General features: G+C 47.8%; 1 protein-coding gene across 2 annotated transcripts in view; it reads right to left on the bottom strand.

Annotated features, from left to right (window-relative positions):
* TASP1 (taspase 1) overlaps positions 1-18,704 on the bottom strand; it is an 834,089-nt gene that overhangs the window by 626,844 nt on the left and 188,541 nt on the right. The window lies entirely within an intron of this gene.

Genomic DNA, 18,704 nt, shown 5'->3' on the forward strand with positions numbered 1-18,704 from the left:
AAAAGGGGCAAAATGAGGAGAAAGACAAAAGACCTGCTGGTAAGCGAACAAAGACATTTCTTAAAATAGTATGTGGACAATCAGAAAGTCAGTGAAATCAAGAAAATAAAAAACAAAGTTTGAGATTAACTAAGAAAGGAAGATAACTACATGGTATGAAGAGTAAAAAATGTTACAAAAAAGCAGAGTTTATTCAAAAGGCAGAGGCTGTTTAAGGAAATAAGAGTAAGAATGTTCCATAGTAGAGTAATTCTGAATGTATTAAAATGTATGAAGAAGTATAAAAAAGAAGAGAAGCAGTCAGAGGAATGCATTGAGGGTATAGTCGATAAGGCCTTTGCTCTCAACGAGAAGCTATTTATTTTGATTTTAAACAGAATGAAGATACTATACAAAATAGTGTTGTCTATGAGGAGAGGAAGCCAAAAGAAAAGACTTGTCAATAGAACTAACGTTTGCAAAGTTTTCAGCAGTGAATAACTTTCAGTACTGAGTCTTTAATGAAGAAAGCTGCTTGCAAGAGGACACATTAGTGCATGTAGTTGACCAATGTGGATGATGTTATGAGATTAAAGACGGGTGTCCTATTCCAAAAGTGGTGATGGTACCTACAAATGTAAAGGAAGACATAGGTGAAGAGGTACAGGTAAGGCATAGACAGGCCCCTGTATATAAAAGGTATAGTAGCAGTGTCCGTAGTGTTTGGCAGGAATCTATTGATATGTTGAGAAATTTCCTACGTATGTTTCTCTGCAGAAGTCTGAAGCAGAAACGTGGTATTTTGCAAGGATTAAATCCATGTAAAGTAAAGAAGTATATTAATTTACAGGGAACTTCGCTAGTATGTCTATCAATGAAAATGTGCAGAAGCAACTTTCATCACATTAGAATGTTAGCTGTTTACCACTCTGAAATGTGAAACTTAGTTGGGAACAATATTCCTTCTAATTATTTTTGTCTTTGTGATGAAACCAAATGTTTCTGAGCGCGCTTTATTCAGCTGTCTGCGGAGTCAAGATTGTAACATAAAAATCTGCTTGGAGGTGTACGGCCCCCAGTAGTTACCACAGAGAGGGACAGGGTCTGGGTTTCCCATCGATACAGTATAAAGTGGCCCAGCATGGTAACATTGCAAAGCAGGAGGCGCTAGAGGGCGCACGGCAAGATGGCCGCATTCCGGTGAGGCTCTGCCTGATCGAGCAACAATCTGCCCAAAATCTCCTGCATCACACAATATCTGGGCTTTCTGAGAGTCTGCGCTGACTCCTACTCACCTGTGGGCCCTGTTGGCTGTGCTGGAGTTTCTGCTCACCCTCGTCATTCGATTGAGGAGGTTGCGTGGTTTCGGCGCCTGGCCGCAGCTAATGTAAATGTAAATGTAAATGTAAATGTACAGGAATTTATATAGCGCAAATCACCAAGCAGTTTCTAAGCGCTTGCTTAGGGAACCCGTCCTGGTATTCCCCTGTGAGATGACCCCAGCAGGGTATCCGCAAGGTGAAAGCCAGGCATCCCGCCGCGTGGTGCCGTTGTGGAGATTAAGCAAACTATTGCCCAGAGTCGCAGAGTGTGAACCCCTGAATCGAGTAGGCACCGGAGCGAAAATTGTCGAGTTCATGGACATTTTAGGACTCAAGACCCCGCCGAGCCGGGAATTGAACCCTGGTCCCGGGCTGACCGCTGCTTCCAGGTCTGCCTCTTCTAACCAGTGAGCCACACTTCTCTGTGTTCCTCCCCCAGGAGCTGAGGAGCCTCACTGTCCACATTGTCTCTCCGTGAGTGCCCCCTTATACAGCATTGGGGGCTACGCTTGTGGGAGCGGGCATCTTGTCCCGGGATCCCCCAGTGACCATGAGCCAGAGAGAAGAGAGATCAGTGGTGGCAGATTACGAGGCAGGCGGCCTTGCCGGGTGAAGAGGCGGAGGCCATGTGCGGCGCTGGAGGAGAGCACCGGCGGCTGGAGAGCGATCTGCTGGCGAGGCGCCCTTGCTGGACTGGACTGCCAGACTGGTATCCGTCAGTACTGGCTGTGGTGAGTTGGGCAATGGTACAGCTGAGGCCCGGGTCGCGGAGGCAGGTTCGGGCCTTGGTGTGGGCTGCGTCCCGCGCACTGCGGCCGGCGCGGGGCCTAGTTTGCGGGCGGGCACATCGGGAGCGCTGCTGACGTCTAGACACTCAGCGGAATTGGTTGCTTCTGCACAGACAAACTAGAGGCGTAGAGGGGGCGATCTGGGGGAAAGGAATTTCGGGCCATCACTGTACAAGTCAGACCGGAGGTGTGACCAGACGCGAAGAAGGTGGGGCAGGGGCGGCGCTCGTCTTGCCTAATGTATTGCAATAACTTAGCTCCCATAGGATTATGTCACTGGGACTCCAACGATGGCGTTCCTTGGACTGCCTGATTTTTGTGCGATTTCTGCCCCGTAAGCATTGAATTACAGAGGAGAAACAACGCTGATCACTGTGGCAACCTGTTGTGCAGGGGGACGGTCAGAACTGCCCAGGGCCCTGGATTGCTGGCTGTCTGCAGGCTGGAAGGGACATTGTGGTACAGCACTTAGCTAAATTGGACAGACTGTCGTCTCTTAGCCCAGTATACTTGGTCAGGGGGCTGGTTATCTGGGGTGTGACCACAGCCTATTGCGCGCCTGCACCTATTCACTGACCTGGCGGGAGGGTCTGCTTGACAGAGGTTTCCATAACTGGAGATACTGCTGGAGAGGCACTGTGTTACTTTGCCACTGCGAAATATTTAGGACCTGCAGCAGCAGATACTCACTGGATTAGTTACCTCACAGCGTGGGATACAGACTTCACCAGTGCACTACACTAGCAGCACTTTCTGCACACCATGGGGAGGACAGATAAGTGGCAACCGCGCCTCAATTTTGAATCGCGCAAGACCCTTAAGACCCCACATAAAGCGGCGTCAGACTCTGAGGCGGATGCACAGGTGGATGGCCCCCCCACCCTGGAAACTACACTTCTAGCCATGCAGCGCACGCTGCAGTCAATTGAGGGCACTATGGCTGCAGTGAACCATAGACTAGACCATATGTCATCGCAGTTAGAGAAGCAAATGGCGTGAGTGGGGGAAGTGGAGCAGAGGGTGTCAGCTGCTGAGGATGGTCTAAGCACAGTCGTGGATAAAACCCTCAATATGGAAAAGGTCCTCGCTGTCATTCAATCCAAAAATGAGGATTTGGAGGCGCGCTCTCAGCGCAATAATCTACGAATTACTGGCGTGCCAAAATCGACCAATGTGGGCAAAATGGAGTCCTATGTTGAGCGCTTGGTCTCGGAAATTTTTGGTATCGAACAATTGTCCACCATGTTCATCGTTAAACGAGCACACCGCTCTCTGGCAGCCAGGCCAGTGCCAGGAGCTCCCCCGACCAATAATAGCCAGGGTCTTAAATTACAGGGACAGGGACACTATACTATGCCTGGCTAGAGAAAAGGGTACTATTGTTCATCAAGGAAACACGATAGCCTTCTTTCCTGACTTCACGGTCGCAGTACAGGCGGCTAGGAGAGAATTTAACAACGTGAAACAGTTTCTGAGATCTGAAGGGGTACCATATGCAATGTTATACCCTGCCCGGCTCAGGGTGGGCACAGTTAATGATGGTAACATTTTCTCATCACCGAAGGCCAGTATGGAACACGCCAAGCACCTGAAGAGTAAGAAGAGAGACTCCGCAGCTGCGCCTGATGAGGACGAGTAGTGAAGCCTTGGGCTGGGAGGCTTGTATTACATGCTACCTACATTTTCTGCCTTCTAGTGAAGGAGTTATGCTCTTCATCTGTGTTTGGTTCGAGATATAATGCCAGCCTGTGCTGTGAGTGCCTCACTAGTATCTGTTAAGGTTGTGGTACTTTAGTGTGGCAATGTTTATTCTTAGAGAAATCTGACTCGCAAAGAACAATTAGAAGCCTAATAGCAAAGGGGCTGGGACTTCATGGCAGAGTCTGTGTTTGTTGGGCTGTATTGACTTCATACTTTCATTAATGTGGGATGTTGGCAAAGACACATAATGTTTAAATAGTTCTGATGTTAACATGAGGGCTTATTACCCTGCAGAACACAACTGTCTGTTGGTATGGAGGGGCAGATACTGCCTTACTTAGGCCTTATGGAGTGGGTTGATTGATGACACGCTTAGAGCTCCACGTCATGTGGCTATGGAGTGAAGGTTACTAAAGCTATTTTAGGCCTGTAAACAATGGTATGATGATACGCTAGACTCAGCTGTTTTCTCTGCCGTCATGTTCGACCCTGCATTACAAATGTGCATGTGACTTTTGATTTTGTGATGCAATGTTCCATTTCTTGCGCTCGGTCACCTCCCACTATGTGGGAGGGTTTTGACTCTACACCCCCTACTTATGGGTATACCCTGAGTTCGCTTTGCTATACTAGGGTGGTGGGAGGTGGGTTATTGGGAGTTGGGATGGCTTTGGACAGCCAGAATATTATACTGCAGGGGAGGTTATGTGGTACCTTGATAACAGTGATAAATGCCTATGGCCCTAACATAGATGACCCGGAGTTTTATAAAATGCTAAGGAACAAAGTGTACAAGCTGCCGGCATCTGCTAAAAATACTTGCGAAAGTGTTGGCAACGCAGCTGCGTTTGCTCCTCAATGTAATGGTAATTCCAGATCAATCGGGATTTATTTCCATGCGCTCCACGGCCCACAATCTAAGAGCACTATTTACGGTCATGCATCTTTTAAAACCCGACTTGCCGGCAGTTGCGGTTCTTCTCGACGCTGCAAAGGCGTTCCATTCAATTGCGTGGTCGTACATGTTTGCTGTCTTACATAGAATGGGAGTGCAGTTTTTCTTCACCAGTTGGATTAAATTACTGTACACCGATCCGGTAGCTCGGGTGCGTATAAATGGGCATGTCTCGGAGGCATTCGCGATCAAGCGTGGCACCAGACAAGGCTGCCCGCTGTCACCCTTGATATTTGCGCTCGTGCTGGAGCCGCTCGCATGTATACTACGTTAAAGGCATGCCAACTCTGGGCTGCTATTTTATCAAAGACCATTGGCAGTGTCCATGGATGCTGATGACATGCCCCTGTACGTGAGGGAACCTGTACAATATCTAGAGCAGGTTATCCGAGAATATGTTTGTTTTGAATGGTACTCGGGGTTAACAATTAATTGGAGTAAATCGATAGTATTTCCTCTCACAAAGTGTACTGTGCCCTTTATGTTGAATTACCCCTTGGAGTGGGCTAGTGATCCTGTTCGGTATCTCGGTATATGGATACATCAGGACCCGCAAGCGGTCATTAGAGCTAATTATGGTGTGGCGATCTCAAGGCTCGAAGATCAGGTGGCTCGGTGGGTCCGTCTACCGCTGTCTTTTGCGGACAGGGTCGCACTGATCAAAATGGTGGTGCTCCCAAAGTTTCTATATTTATTTGTAAATGTACCGATTCATCTAACACAGCACTATTTTAGCATGTTGCAGTCACTGGTAATCACGCTCACGTGGGGGGGGGGGGGGGGGGGGGGGGGGGGGGGGGGGCAAGAAAACCCCGAATCTGTTGGGACACTCTGACCAAATCATATGCGATGGGTGGATTCTAGGTACTGGACATTCCCTTGTATTATTTATGCGCTCAGGCGCAATTTGCATATTACTGGCAAAATACACCACCATTTACGCCGCATGTTGCGGTCGAAGCAGGTAAGGTACATCCAATGCCTTTAAAAGCGATGATTGTCAATTCATACTCAGTGTTTGAGCTAGGTGAAGTGGATACAGTAAGGTGTACGACTCTTGGGAGGAGTTGGGACGGCGGGCACAACGTCTGACGTTGTACGCACCGGAAATGCCTCTATTGCACCACTCTGCGATCTCCGTGACAGGGGAGGTTGGCGCTCTTAATTTCTGCATACCGCTGGGGTGTCTGTCATGGGTGACGCCTTTGCAGGTGGGAGGTTTCTTTCACTGCAGGAGTTTTTGAAGGAGGGGATGAAGGAGACTATGGCCACATTCATATATAGACTTAGAGCAGCGGCGACCAGAACAGCCGACGCTACAGACGCAGCTCCTGGAGGCGAAGGAAAAGTTTGCGGTTGAGGTTGAGCGGTTGCGTAGCTTTGACCATAAGAACTACCTGACGAAAGTCCACACGGAGGGGGACAAAGTCGGTACCCTGTTGGCAAGACTGGCGAATCCAATACAGAGAAGTAGCCCGATCATGAGAATAGAGTCGGAGGAAGGCCTACTGGTCCACTCACAGGCACAAGTGCTCTATAGGTTCCAGACTTACTATGAGACTCTATATCAGAGCAGGCTAAAAGCTGAGGGAAAAGACATAGAAGATTACTTGACGGAGATTCCGAAACCGCAATTGACCACGGACCAGGCAGAAATATTAGGCCAGGACATCACCCTAGCTGAGATAAGGGGGGCAATTAAACAGATGGCAAGGAATAAGACACCGGGACCAGATGGCCTGCCCGTTGAATTCTATGCGCACTATATTGACATATTGGCGCCTCGATTGCTGGAGGTCTACAGGGAGGCGGGGGAACTGGGCCACCTACCAAGGTCACTGAGGGAAGCATTAATTATCCCACTATTGAAGCCTGGATGGCCGGATGTAGATGTGGCCTCTTATAGACCCCTCTCCATGCTGACGGTGGACTATAAGATCCTAAGCCGAATACTGGCGACCCGACTCCTGCCTTGCATGACGACGTTGGTGCATGCCGACCAATCGGGATTCATTCAAACTAGGAATACTGCTTCGAATATAAGACGGTTCTTGCGGGTTCTGGCGGGGGACTATGAGGGTCTGCGCTCCCCAACAGTCCTCTCTGTAGATATAGAGAAGGCGTTTGACAGTCTGGAGTGGGTTTTCCTCGACAAGGTGTTGGGACGGTTCGGACTGGGCGGCCGATTTAGTGCATGGAAGAGAGTACTGTATTCCTACGCCTGGGGGGAGGTGATCTCCGACCAATATCCAGTGATGAGGGGGACGAGACAGGGATGCTCGTTGTCACCCCTATTATTTGCGCTGGCGATGGAACCACTGGCGATCCAGGCTCGGTCGGGATTAGCATACCAGGGGCTGCAGCTTTGTGGTGTGCCTCACTATGTATCCCTGTATGCAGATGACTTGCTCCTCTTCTTGGAGGATACAGGGGAAGCATTACAGGGAGCAACTTCATTGCTATCACAATATGGGGCGGTTTCGGGGCTTCAAGCAAACTGGAGCAAAACGTGTCTTTTCCCGGTCCGACCGGGTTTGTCGCCACCGATGTCACTTGGTGCGATTGCCTGGGAACCATCATGCCTCACCTATCTGGGGGTTCGGGTTTATCATGACAGCCTGGATTTACTAGAGGGGAATTTGGGACGCTGTATTAAAGCCCTAAAGGGATGTTTGGCGTTCTGGTCAACATTCCCTCTGTCATTGGAGGGGCCGGATAGCCTTGCTTAAGATGGTAGCGCTCCCCAGATTGCTTTACTATTTCTGTACATTACCGATCTGGATCCCACCACGCATATTTAAAGACTTACGGTCATTGACCATAGCTTTCCTGTGGGGCAAGGGTAGGAGACGAGTGGCACTGACGACCTTGATGAGGCCTAGGCTGGCTGGCGGGCTGGCTGTGCCCGACTTGAACTCTACTATTTGGCGGTGCAGCTGCAGGTTCTGACACAATTCTAGCGCGGGAATTCAGAGGACCGGAACACGTACGTGGGCAAGGAGTGCAGAGACATGTCCTCTCTTACATAATCTTGCAGCAGAAACTTGTTCTGCGGGACATGACGGGGGAAGAACGAACCCTGAGACTTTGCTGGAATAGGACTCAGCGTAGGGCAGGGGTAGCTCGCCTATATGCGCCGGAAACTCCTCTATGTATGTTGACGGCGCTTCCGCACGGAGGGGATTGGTCCCCTTTGGAGGACTGGGAACAGCTGGGCATCCACACGGTTGAGGATCTGTATATGGATGGTGAATTGATGCCTTTTCAGGCGTTGCAGGACACATATGGCATTCCGGAGGGCAGCTTCCTGCTATATGCGGCAGTTGCTGCGGCGATTCTGGGACACTTGAAAGGTGGGCACACGGAACCAGGTACTGCATTAGCTTGTCAATATGTAGTAATGGCCGCGGGGACGATTAAGGCAGTCACGTGCCTCCACTCTCGGATGCTGCAGGATGGTTTACAACCACTGGTCGCACTGAAAGCAAAATGGGAGGTGAGCATAGGGCGCCAGATCCCGAACACGACATGGAAACACATTCTTAAGAGAGTGTGGAAGGGGAGCAGAAATGCCCGGTTCCAACAGATACAATTTTACATTCTACATCGCGCTTACTTGACCCCTAGCAAAATTAGGAAGTACTTCCAGGTCCATGATGCAGCGTGTCCCAGATGTCTGGAGAAGGAGGTGGAACTAGAACATATGCTGTGGCATTGTCCATCTATTGGGGAGTATTGGGCAGAAATAGGGGACCTCCTAAATGCAATAACTGATCGACAACTAGACTACAACATAGCTACCTGTTTGCTGCACTGGTTTCCGCACACAGCTAAAACGAAAATACCCAGCAAATTTATTGATTTAGGTTTATTACTGGCCAAACGAGAGATAACTTAGCACTGGAAATCGAGGGCGGGACCCTCGAGCAGGCGCTGGCGTATGGACTTCTGTAAATGGGCAGAGTGTGAGAGTGTGATCCGGCTGCGTCAGGCTAAACGAGCTGATAATGATAAGGCGTTCGAGATGGCGAGAGCGTGGGAGGCCCTGACTTAGGCCTTGCGAGACTCCAAGTTGGAGGAAGAAGATGAATGACCGATAATCGTACATGTGATCATCAAACCATGAAACTGTTGTGCAAAGTTGTCCCTGCAGCTGATAATACACTAAGATATAGAACTCTGGACATGCCCACACCATCGAGAATAATGGGGGAGGGCTTAAGGGGGTATTAGCGTTAAATTGGGGACATGTTTAATGGAAATGGATGATGTGATAATTGTAGCATATTGTATGTCAATATAAACTCCAATAAAATGTGTTTTTAAAAAAAAAAAAATGGTTCAGGAGCATTTTGGCTAAATGGGGACCCCACTTCATGGTGTTAGAGATGTGGATCCCCAGATAGTCAAAAGAATCCACGCAGTCCAAAGGGAAGCCATTCAAGGGGATGCCATTTTTGAAACGTTTACAGGGATTGATTGCCATCAGCTTGGTTTTACCAGTATTGATTGTCAACCCCTTATTTTTACAGAAAAGGTGGAACCTGTTCTGAAGCCTCTGGAGCCCACCCGGTGACTTAGAAAACAGAAGAGTATTGTCGGCGAACAGGAGGGTTGGTGTCTTCTCACCCGCCAGGGAAGGGGCATCTGCTGGTTCTTGCCCAAGATAGTCCACCACCCCGTTAATGAATAACGAAAACAGGGTCGGGGCCATCACACATCCCTGGCAGACCCCCCTGTCCACCGCGATTCTCTCTGTCACTTGTCCTTGGGTCCCCCATCTGATTTTGGCATAGTTTCCGTCATGGAGGCGCTTAATATGTCAAGAACCATCGGGCAGATGCCCTGCTGATGAAGGGTCTGCCACAGTTTCTCGTGGGGGACCAGATCGAATGCAGTTTTCAGATCTATAAAGGCCAGGTACAGGCTACCCTTCCCTAAGACCATTACTTTCCAATAGACCATAAAGAGTCTAAAAATCTGGTCCATGGTTCCGACCTTCTGCCTAAACCTCGCTTGGTAATGGGACAGGATGCTATCGTCCTCGATCCATGCTCCGATTCTCGTAAGAAGGACCCTGCCAACCACCTTCTGCATAACGTCGCTCAAACTGATCGGACGATAATTGGAAGGGTCCTCTATATCCCCCTTCTTATAAATTGGAACCACCTCGGCTCCCTTCCAGGAGTCGGGCACTGGGTAACCCCCTGCTACGAGGTTGATTACCATCTGAATAATGTGAGCCCAGGATTTGGGATCATGCAAGAATAGATCACCTGGGAGGCCATCTGGCCCCGCGGCCTTCCCCGGGGCAATGTTATTTATTGCTTGCTCTACCTCAAAAATTTCAAAAGAGACCACGGGAGGGGAGTTTCTTGGTGAATTAAGAGAAGAAACACGGGCGACAGCCAGTAGGCTGTCATCGCCCGTGTAGAGGGCAGAGAAATGTGTATGCCAACGGTTCTGTTATGTGGTTGGGGAATGGAACGGCACCATTCCTGGATTCTGCGATAATCAGGTTCCAGAATAACCTTGGATGCTTTTGTTTTGAGGCGGTGTTAAGTTCTTGCCAGTGTTTCTCGTCCCAATTTCTCCGTGCTTTTGCCTGTGCACTAGAATACTCCTTCTTTGCAGCTCTGACTGCTGGGAGGTCTTTATTCCTCACCGCCCGGGCTAATATTGCCCTCTTTTCATTGCAGCCTACAGAGTACCAGGGGTTACTGGATCTTGCTAGGTTGGGCCTTGCGGCAGCTTTCCCCTTGGTGATAAAAAAGAGCCTAGTTGGCAGATCATATCCTGAAAAAATTATTGGAAATCAAATGCGTACCCCTCGCTCACTAGCCTGGCAAGGTCTGCGCTCTTCGTCTCCAGCGCACAATTGATGTGCTGAAGAGTATCATGGTTTTGGGAAATTTTTGTCCATTTTAAGCGCCTATTGCAATTTGAAAAGCTAACTTCTTTAGATGTTAACACAGGGGTGGGTTGCTCCAGCCGGTCTGCCGGGGACCAAAGATTGTTAATCGTCAGGCAGAGCGGATTGTGGTCACTGTCTATCGAAGGTTTAACCTCCATGTCCTGGAAATCCCCCATAGGTTGAGATTCAGAAGAATATAGTCAATTCTCGAAGGCGAGCTAATCCTATTAAAGGTATTTGCTCCGATTAGGTCCGATCTTGGCCTACCGTTAGCTGCCCGTAGATTAAATTCCTGAGTGAGGGCATTAATCTGAATTGCCCTCTGTGACCACTTTTTGATCGGTGGAAGACTCAGGGATGGAACTGCCCATTTAATATCTTCATCAGAGGTACTCAACAAGTCCTCTGAGCTCAGAGGTTCATATGTACAGTTCAGGTCTCCTGCTACTATGATGTTGGACTTTGGCGAAATACCACTAAGCAGAGATTCCAGAACTGTTATGGTCGGTGATGTATGGCCATTGGAGGAACCTCTGGCATAAACATTGAATAATTCTAATGGGAGGCTCTGGGGAGTGCCTTTAATTGACAGGTGTAAAATATCAAGTGAGGCATTCTCGCGGACCGTTACTAACCAGTCCAGTAATATGCTGATCCAAATTACTAGCCCCCCTGAGGGACGACCCTTGCCTGAACTGGATGCCGGGATGAAATATGAAGAGAAACCCGTTTTATGGAGAGGTATTAAACTCCAGGTCTCCTGGAAAATGCAGATCTCAAATTTATTTACAAAGTCATTCCATTCCGGAAACAAGAGCTTCTTCTCCAGACCTGCCACATTCCAGGAGAGGAGATTGCTAACTTTTGCGCTTGACCTTACCCCCCGGTAAAGTGTTCCCAGTGCTCATTAGATTTTCGGTTGGTCTGGGGGCTAGTCAATCCACGTTACAGAGACCAGATCCCCCCTCTTCTCTTCCTGCTATTACTTGGGTGTCCACCTCTATCAGTGCCCATATGGGGAAGTGCCTTATCTGGATGGAAGAATGCCCCGGGGCGGTTGTACGAAATTCAAGGGCTAGTAGGTTCTCAGTGAGGACACTATCCGTTAGTCGTAGCTCGATGCAATCTAATTTCGAGCTAGGTAGTTCTACCCTTCTTGCCCTTAGAATGTCCTCTCGTATTAGAGATCTACAACCCCTCACATGTCGCAACCAGTGTATGGCCTTGTTGCGGAGAGAATCACTACTTTCATGTTCTTGATTGGGTGACAGTTTGGGTACTTTGGTCATAAAGACTGTAGCCTGGGCATATGTAATCGGCTTCATTTCTCCAATACTCTGACCATGGGGGTCCTTAACCCTGAAGGGAGTGCTATGGGCCTGGGATGTTTTTGTTGGTTTAGCATAGGTTTTACTGCACTCAGGGGATTGGGCCATCAATGTGAGAGAGGCTCTCTGGCCTCCCCCCCCAGGGCCGAGCCTGCTGCTTCCCCCCAAGGGGGTACCAAGTGCAGGCTTGATTTGAGCGTGGCTCCGCTGGGGAGGGAATCGCTGAGTGATCGGGTCAAAAGGTGGATCGGGGATAGTGACCTTAAGAGTGGAGGGCATTGATATCTGTCCGTAAGGACACTACTTCGGTCTGCAAAAGCTCAACTTTCTCCAGCAGCCCTTTCAGTTTTTTTAAATAGGGGCATTTAACCGTATTGCCTATAGTATCTGATGAACCACAGGGTTTGTTCTCCATTACTGGTGAGGGCCCATCTTCCAAATGCTCCAGCGCCGCAAAGCGATTGGAGCAGGGAAGGGAAGGGGGAGTAGAGCAGGGAAGGGAAGGGAGAATAGGCTCAGCAGATGTCTCCCTCGAGGGAGATAGTTCAGTGACCCTATGGGTAGCAGAATGGTTTTGTGAGGTCACGCTTGGGAGCGATAAAGATGGCTTGATTGGTGAGCTGTGTATAGTAGGATTAGTATGTAGTGGTGTTTTTTTTAAAAAACATTAAGGGTATTGATCTATTTGAATCACTGCCTGGGGCCTTCTGCTGACATGCCGGGTTGATCCCGGGCACAGGGCTATTGCTTACCAAGAGTGCTTCGCATTCATTCACTATGGTTTCAATTCTGTCTATGACACAATTACTTGCGGGGTGGGTTACCCTTTTTACCTTTTTGCCCTTCTTGGTAGCATTCCCGCCCCGCCCTCTATTGCCTTCCTTTTAACCATCTACGACAAATTCAAAGAAAGGGAGATGTGTAAGTTAAGATCAGAATACTAATGCTGTTCCAGAGGGGAGATAATACTGTGTCCGAATCACTTAACCCCAGTCCTTGAGTTTAATTAAAAAGGGAGCTCGAAATGTCCGATAGTGCCAGACCCCAGGCACGTAACAAAGCCAAAATTGAGGCTACAGTACGTTTTGTTATTTTATACAATAATCCATTTATGGATTATTGTATATATAACGATGTTTGGAAGGTATTAAGAAAACATGGAGGGTTTTGATAGCACAAAAACGTGAAACCTAGTATTTCGGTTGATGGTTATTTACGAGCGAAATAGGAGTGTAATTTAAACGTAGAGAAAGGTCAGTAAACACACGCATGTACTTGATGAAGGCTCGAGGTTGAGACAGTGGCATGCTTTGTACAAAGGGGACATTAGCATTTTTAAATTAGAGGGACATGTTTTGCGCAAATGACAGAGTAATTTGGGGGAAAGATGTACTACATGGTGACTACATGTTTTTTATGTTTGTTTACAGTGACCCCTGACGAAGGGCACTAATGCCCGGAATGCATTGGGTATCTTATTCAATAAATGCTGCCTGCTATGAATATTGCTCTATTCGTGTTCTTTCAAGAAGTCCGGTTGGACACAGTTTGAACATCAGAAACTTGGGAAATGAAATTGACACTCCGTGTGTGGACTCAGATACATTGGACAAAAACTTTGAGTGAAAGTTGTGTTTAAACAGTCTAAAAAGTGGCATAAATTATAGAAGATTTGGATTACAGTATCGCCAAAGCGGCGCAACAGCTGTGCATTTGGGTGGGGCGTAATGACGCCCCTTGTTTGAAGGTTATTTATTATTCAAAGCCGTCTGGGCAAGGCCGTTTACCAAGTTTGAACGAACCAACGAAACATATTGTATTAACTTAAAAACCATGGCAAAGAAAGGAGTGCATTCCGTTCCTACGATGATGATTATGCATAAGTTTCAACACTTTGCTGACACCTATACGCTGCACAAATCACAATTAATTTGCTTTTTACAGCTGCGGCACACCCTGGAAGCTTCCCTAGACTTCCAAGAACTTCCAGGAGCCCCTTCCCCAAACCACCTCCCTGGAAACACACATGCTGAAGTCACACCTAGTGATTCAGTGTTAGACCTGGCATCCTTGGCGTGGTTTTCCCTGACTTTTTGCCTCTACCTCCTATGTTTTTGATGCTGTGCTGGATTTAGTTTTTGCTGGCTTAGAGGCTTTGGGCACTTTGTCACTGCTGATCAGTGTCAAAGTGCAAGTGCTCCCTGTGTAAATTGATATTGTGATTGGTTCTCCCTGATTGGCATATTTGTTTTATCAGTAGGTCCCTAGTAAAGTGCACTGAGTGTGCCAGGGCTGGTGAATCAAATGCTACTAGTGGGCTTGGAGCGCTGATTGTGCCACCCACATGAGTAGCCCGGAAAAGATGTCTCAGGCCTGACACTGCAGTACCTGCGCGCAGTTTGTTAACTGCAATTTCGCCCTGGCAAGTGCCCCCACTTGCCAGGCCCTACCCTTCCCTTCCCTTGCACATAGGACACACGTATAGTAGGCCTAAGGTATCCCCTGGGCAGAGTGCAGTTTAGGTGAAAGGTAGGACATGTGTGTGTAACATGTCCTGATAGTGAAATACGGCCAATTTCGTTTTTCACAATTAAAAGGCTAGCTAGCCCGTAAGACAGAATGGGGAATGATCTGTAACATTTAACAAGCATATCTTCCCACAGGAGTAAGATAGAAAATTTGAGTCTGGTATCCCTGAATTTAATAACACGTCTTTTAGTAAGGATGGTTTTTAAATTTTGTGTTTCAAAATAGCACTTTTAGAAAGTGACTATTTTCATGTTCAACCTTTCTGTGTTCCTCTGCCTGTTTGTGGATTGACTGTCTGGCCTTGGATTGACAGAGGCTGAGGTGGTTCCAGGAGTCTGGATGAGTCAGCACTAGACTGAATGGGTCTGATCTGCATTAGGAGTGGTGGGAGGTGTACCACCTGTACTTGAATAGGGCTGTACCTGCCTTCCACAATGCTGGCTCCGCCCCCCTGTGGTGCGTCTGAAACCAAGGCTCACACTGACAAAGGATTTTGTTGTGCACTAGCAGAGTGCCCCCAGAACTGGTTTGGACTGGGCTCAGAGCCCCTTGCACAAAGGGATCAAATACATTTTGGGGTAGAAGTACTAGACCTAAAACCCCTGAACAGTAGACTATTGCTGGAATCAAGAGGAGCCATTACTGAGGAGAAGAGCTGAAGAAACTGAGAAGTACTGCCCTTGCTGTGTGTCTGGGGTCTGCCTGCAGTTGCTGTTTCTGCCAAAGAAAGGAGAAGGACTTTGCTGTGTGCTGTGTCCCCTGCTTAAAGAAAGTCTCCAAGGGCCTGAAGAAGAGCTGACCTGCTGTTTTGAAGTCCCAGGAACAAAAGGACTTCACCCCCAGCTCCCCTGAACTTCCTTGCTGGGAGTTCTGACCTGCCAGGAGGTGCCTGTAACTGTGTGTGGGCCTCTGGAGGTTGCTACTGCTGTTGGGAACTGGAAGAAACTTAGGAGAAGGAAGAAATCCTGTTTCTGACACTGTTTCCGCCGCCGCTGTGATGCCGCAACCTGCATTGAGGCCTGGGGAGCCCCTTGTGAAGAGAACAACGCAGCGCCCGGCCTGCTCCTCAGCTCCGATGCCCTACGATGTCTGCCGACACCGGCAGTGATCGGCTGTGACCGACGCCAGAGCTTGCATCGATTCCATCTTCGCCAGCTCCTTCACTTTGTTATCGTGGCACCGATAACCGCAGAGAGTGACTCGAGAAATTTGCTGACGTTGCTTCATCACCGGAGCCGACATCGGCAATCTTCGACGCTGTGCATCATCACTGACTTCATTTTCCAAGGTACTGTTGTTTGGGAGTCTTTGTGACTCCGCGCCTGACACCACAATCCTCGCGGGCAGAGCCGTACTTTGGATTTTGTGCTGTCCTGACGTCGTTATAGCCCCATTTGGTACAATTTGATTTCTACAAGCTTATTTTGTATCATCCTTTTGAAGACATTTTACTGAGTATCTGTAAGTTGGATTTTTTGTTGTTTTGGTCTTGTCAAGTTTAGATAGAGATATTTTATTTTTCTAAACTGGTGTGGTGTCCATTTGCGGTGTTTCACGTGTTACTGTGAGTGTTGGTACAAATACTTTACACATTGCCTTTGGGATAAGCCTGCCTGCTCGTGCCAAGCTACCAAGGGGGTAAGCAGGGGTTATCTAGAGTGTGTATCCCCCTTACCCTGACTAGAAGCAAGGGTCCCTATTTGGACAAAGGTACCTACCTCTGCCAACTAGAGACCCCCATTTCTAACCAGCAGCGTGTATCCTGCCTCTACCACTCAGTCAACAACACCCCAAGGTTACAAAGTCATTTGGGATACTTACCCAGGGCTGGTCTTTGCTCAAAAAGAGCCCTGTACAAAACCAAATTTGGTGCCCCTTCTAATTAACCTTCCACTCATTTTCCTGTAGAATTCTGTCTTTTCAAATCTCGGAATATATAAGTCATCACTAGTGCGACTCCTGTGTTATGCTTTCTGTTGGAATGAGAAAAGCTTGCTCTGCTGTCTGACACTATTGTGTGTGGTACCCATTACGTTTGCATAGTCCCAAGCCACCCTACTGAAGGTAACAGTGTGATTTACAAATATTGTGCATATATCAGTACAAAATATTCATTGCTGCTATTCTAGCTGTAGCCACTAACGTTATCAGAAGATCCCTAGCACAGCCGGTCGTGTAGCGACCCTAGGACAGAAAGGGGGCATTATTGCTGTGTGGTGATGAGAGTTTTGGAAGGACTTCACTATGTTCACTGCTACTCACCTTCTCCCCCTAGCTTTCCACCTTGCTGGTGTTAAAGATCTTAATGGGGCATCTTTTGTGCTTACAGCAGGTGATTGATTACCTGGCAGTGACTAAACGGTGAACTCAAACCCCCACGCTCCCTACATCTGATTCATCTGTCCAGATGCGAAACTGCAGGTGTGAAACCATTGGAGTTTGCATGGGTGAGAAGGAGCTGGAAGAGAGAGAAAGTGAAATGGAGGTAGAGCAACTAAGAGAATGAAGATTTATACAGAAATTTAACAGGCACCGTTGGATGGAAGGGAAACAAGTTATTATATAACGTAGTCAGTCGTGGAAACGCGTTCCATGCCCCAAAGTCAGCTTGTTCGGTCCTTAGAGGAAATACCTCATACTACCTACACATTAAATTAGCTCATACAATACACTTGCATGCCGCAAAGAATACTTGTGAAACATTTCATTGGACACCATTGTAAAGGGGAAAAAACAGGCAGTTATTACCCAGTCATGCATCTCAATCATCAACAATAACCATTCAAGAATGTGTCTTTGTATGGTGAGGTCTGCTTGTAATTTTAAAATATTTATTACAACATTCTCGGCATGGTACTTAGGGGCTTAGGTTTCAGGCCCTGGTGGAATGACTCAGTCGTACCTCTTTGCGAGGTGAATGGTGTTCAGGGTAGATGTTAGTCATGCCGAAGAGAGAAAAGAATGCTAGGCAACCAAATAAAACAAAATACGGAAGTCTGGGAACCTCATGACGTTGCATGGGCATGCGCACTCACCAAAGTAAAATGAAACTTTTCAGTTCGCCAGAAAACTTGCTGTACCCTATAAACCATAGATTACACGTTCTAGGCCAACAAATACCAAAGTCATTAATTGTATCAGCATGGAAAAATGTGACTGAGTTGACAATGCAATAAAATATATAATACGGTTCATTCAGTAGTAGTCTGAGATCGCACGAACACGTGACATTTGTACAGTAAGTACACACGAACATGCTTTTCGGGGAGACGTTGTTTGTATTGCGCAGAGTAAACTAACCTTTCAAGTTATGCATAGCCACATACAAGTGAGAAGAGAAGAACGAGACGGCCTCCCACTTCTCGGATCAACCTGCTCATGTGTCCAATGTAGGTCGCGCGGAAGGGGCTGGAATGCCTCATGCGGTGTGCGAACCTATGGACTGCAACAAGTACGCGAGTGGTGCACGCGCGCCACAGCGAGACATCTGGTTTCAATTATTGTGCCCGTGTCTGAGCACGATAATTGAAAACACATGGCAGCCGTGCGGGGAACCGCAACCAATAGGCCAAGGGAGGAGCAATGCGCCCGCCTTTGGCCAATTGCGTGCTGTCTTTGTTAAAAAGACGCACGCAAAGGCCAATAGCGTGGGCCAAAACAAAAAGCACATGCACGGGCTTGTGCGATTCTTAGGTTGATTTTATAACAGTGCACGCACGCGATTACAGGCTTGGCCTAAAAACAACTACCTAGGTCATCTCACTGTGCACTCCTCTAAGTCTAGGGGGCCTGGGCATAACTTGCCCATATCAAGGCCAGACCCGTACTGACTTCCTGACCTGCGTTTTAAGAGGCTAAATATCTTTGCATGACCTATAACCGCTAGATACAGATGGAACAGCAAACACGTCTATGCATGTGAACAAAAACACGAATGAATAAAAAAAAGACGGCCTTCGAACTAGCCTGGAAACCATCTAAACGTAACACTACAATATTCATTGGCAATGCTCGGATTGTTCTACCCAAACCGAAACTTCTGCTGGATCACGGTATTGTACTATTTATACTGAGAATTCACTTTGCAGTTCTGCTTCAGTCCCAGCACTTGCCTGACGCCAGTATTCTGCGTGCTGTCATTCACCCTTTTCCCCAAACACGTGTCACTTTAAATAACTTTGCCCAAAA

The sequence above is a fragment of the Lissotriton vulgaris genome, chromosome 6 (genome assembly GCF_964263255.1).
Source record: "Lissotriton vulgaris chromosome 6, aLisVul1.2, whole genome shotgun sequence".
In the NCBI taxonomy this organism is placed as follows: Eukaryota; Metazoa; Chordata; class Amphibia; order Caudata; family Salamandridae; genus Lissotriton; species Lissotriton vulgaris.